The 3,821-nt window shown below is 39.4% G+C and overlaps 1 pseudogene; it reads left to right on the top strand.

Annotated features, from left to right (window-relative positions):
• Nucleotides 1-958: 958 nt before the first annotated feature.
• Nucleotides 959-2,675, top strand: LOC120327900 (uncharacterized; annotated as a pseudogene).
• The last annotated feature ends 1,146 nt before the right edge of the window (nucleotides 2,676-3,821 follow it).

Raw genomic sequence — 3,821 nt, 5'->3', positions numbered from 1 at the left:
TTCTACCGTACATAACAGCCGTTTCAATGATTTTTTGTCACCGCTGTATGCAATCGAGGTATGCCGGTGTTTTGAAATGCTCTTTGCAGCCTTGCATTCTTATTCCGATTATGGAATTATCGGTACTTACTTTCCTATTGCCTGTAGGAGTGAGTCGGTCGCGAGTACGTAAAGCAGGTTGGATAAAGGTCCCCCTGCCTTACCCCTCTGTTCAATGTCACTTATCTTGATAGGTTACCATTGGTGATGATTTGGACCTTAGCGTTGTTGTATATCTTTTGTATCTACTTATTTACGAGACATACCAAATCTTTCCAGCAACTGGAAAACCCAATTTATCGGATCTCCGCTATAGGAGACCGTTATTATCAGTCATTCTGTCTGTGTGTATGTGTATCTATCTGTTTAGTTGTAGCGTGTAAACGGCTGGATGAAACTTTTCACGTATGTTATCCTAGTATTGTGCGTTTCCTCGAAAGACTGGGCTGATGTTTCGTTTCCATGACAACAACAAAAAAACACCTGATCGCGGAGAAATGTTTAATTTTCTTACATTCTGTCAACATTTCCTCGTAAAATGAGAAGAAAATTAAAAATCTGAGATGGTTCCCCCCGGCGGAAGAAAATACTTTCTCAAACAAGACATCTTCCACCTCGATAGTCCTTAAACTGGGGAAGCCTTAGAAATTTTAGGGAACATGTTTAAATAATTAGCCACAATTTACTCCTCGCGCAACGACTTGCGACGAGGACCATCCGCACAGCGTTCAAAATGAACTGACAATTTCGGTAACCGGACATTGCATGTCGTTATAGCCTTCCAATTTTGAATAGGCGATAGGTTTGCTAGAGTTGAATCCAACCGTATTCAGTAACTTTAGCCTAATTACTAAACTGAGAAAGTTTTTCAGCGCACATTTTTTTTATTTTTAGTCAGTTATGCAAATATGACGACTATACGTAGCGTTTAAAATGAACTGAAAAAACGTGAAAGCAGGCAGTTGGCTGATGAAATGAAAACCCAATCTGCAAGAGCGTCGGAAACTCCGGAGAAACGTGAATGCAGACGGTTAACCGATAAAATGAAAACTCAATCTGCAAGAACGTTAGAAACTCCGGAGAAACGTGGAAGCAGGCGGTTGTCCAATAAAATGAGAACTCAATCGGCAAAAGCCTCAGAAACACCAAAGACGCGTGAATTTAGATTGTTGGGTAAAAACATCAGAACTCACTCTAAAAGGGCGTCGGAAACTCCGGAGAAACGTGAAAGCAGATTGTTGGCTGCTAAAATCAGAACTCAAACTGAAAGAGCGTCGGAAACTCCAGAGAAACGTAAAAGCAGATTGTTGGCTGATAAAATCAGAACTCAATCTGAATGAGCGTCGGAAACTCCGGAGAAACGTGGAAGAAGATTGCTGGCTGATAAAATCAGAACTCAATCTGAAAGAGCGTCGGAAACTCCGGAGAAACGTGAAAGCAGATTGTTGGCTGATAAAATCAGAACTCAATCTGGTAGAGCGTCGGAAACTCCGGGGAAACTGGAAAACAGATTGATGGCTGATAGATGTAGAACCCGTGACAAGAACCGTTTTTGCAAGTGTCTAAAGATAACTTTCATTCTATTACTGAAATGTTGAGTAACGTCAGTGACGTTGCGAGTAAGTATCTTATTGATTTCGCATGTATCCCAACCCTTTTACAGTTTCATCTGATACAATTTGATTGCGTTCCTTTTGCAGAAGCATCTTAATGAAATCATTTCAATATGACTCGGCACTGCTCAGTGTCAAGAACAAATTTGGTAATCCCAGTTGCCGAATCATTGTTGCGACCCTCGAAAACCCGAAATTTAATACATAGAACAAAAATTGATCCCAAATATATTATTGTCTCTACACAGATTTATGTAGTGACAAGTGCTGCTGCATGGCGCTTGTTATGTAACAAGTAGCGTCAGTTGTATGTCGTTCGCGGTAATTTTGATTTTTAAAATTTAAAAATGTCTGGGAAACGGAGCGACGAGGGTCGAGCATTCCAAAGTGCTTGAACGGAAAAATATTTTTCTTCATTGCGCATTCCAAAACCGGTTTGCTCGATATGCCCAGTCAGCATCGCAGTTGTTAAGGGTTTCAATGTTGAACTCGTTACGAAACGAGTCGTCAAAATTCGACCCCGAGACTGCGCCACAGCTCATCTGTGCGACATTGCAAAACGTGTCACTTGCACGTTCAGAAGAACATATGGCCTTGAGCAGCTTTATCTAAAATGCATTACACTCAGATTAAATTTCGTAATCGCTTGTCAGATCATCATTTGGACGACAAGTTGCCATAAAAACATCATCTTTCGCATTGATAATAAGTAAATAAAAACAATGTATTGTTGGATAATATATTGAAAAAACGCCACATACACATCTCATTTGGACAGGCTTTCAATACAGCAGTTGAAAGGCAGCAATGCGAATGCGCCATAATTTGCAGTTTAATTAATCGGAGGCGGAAGTATTGCGGTCCGCGCGCTACCGGAAATGAGTATATTTGGTCCGCACGAACATGAAGTTTGCCGACCACCGCACAACACTATTAAGCAGCATGTCTGACTTCATAAACAATTGCCATATCAGTATGTCGCAATAAAACTGGGTCAATTGTTCTCTCTACGCCTGTATAAGAATGTCTCTCATCAGTCCGGATAAGATCTCCCCAACAAATAGATACAGGCATTGTTAACTTTCCCGAAATCTTATTAATGTGAGGCCTGGTTAAACGAAATATCGAAGTAGGCTGGATGTAAGAAACACGTTACGTGTGTCAATGTCGACCATATCTCGAATATCGGAATAATGGCCATCAAACAAATACAGATATCGCATTAAATAGCATCACCGTCTTTTTTAGTATTATTATCAACATAAATTTCCTAATGCGTATAATATATTGCATAGGCTTAGTTCGTTTGTATAAAGGTGGTCCGCCAAAAGTGTGATCATGCTTTACCGGTCCGTCACTTGAAAAAGGTTGCCGACCACTGTTTTAGGGTATTGATAGTTTGATACATTTATCATTTTGTAAATACGAAAATATGGATCAAATATTAATAATATCGGACAATTTACCGCACATTTTATGTCCACAGATTAATTGTCAACGCAACCATGAGCTACGTTGCACAAAATTCAATTAATAGGGCATAATAATTTTAAATGCTGGTATCGGATTTGAATATTTTGCGCAACAGAAAATCAGCCTAATAAAATTTGGAAACTTTTAACTATCATCATTAAAATTATTTGCCTAAAAACGGCAAAGAGTATGAATTATTTTTCCTGAGAAATCGACTCGTTTTTCCGACTTGCGACAACTTATTGGATATCTTAACAATTACGGCTTTAACTAATTTTCAAATTTAGACTTAATGGAAAGGAATGTGTAAATTAGAAAGATGCCTTGTAAGGGAATGGCGGCAATGTCCACCACGCAACCGTGCAAGATCTGCGATGCGACATTACATATCATTACAATACGTGACAAAGCGCAAAAAATCGTTTGAACATTCCCGCAAAACGGAACACCGTGTTTACCGTAAAAAGTGGCTATCATTCGGAATTATTAGAAAATCATGACGAAAAGGTATTCGAATGCTTTGATATTCAAATATATTCGATTTGTATTGGACAACCCTGCATCCGTCCCCCCCAAAGTTCGCGATAAAAACCTTCTACTGCGTCGGAAACTTCATCGACGTCTTCGAATAGTTGTCTACTATTAGCTTTCGTCTTCTTTGTTTGGGTCTCGCTTTCGAATTCTCTGAGCCACAAT

Source organism: Styela clava, chromosome 7 (assembly GCF_964204865.1).
Source record: "Styela clava chromosome 7, kaStyClav1.hap1.2, whole genome shotgun sequence".
NCBI lineage: Eukaryota > Metazoa > Chordata > Ascidiacea > Stolidobranchia > Styelidae > Styela > Styela clava.
The sequence above is the reverse complement of the archived record's forward strand: the minus strand, read 5'-3'. Positions and strand labels throughout refer to the sequence as shown.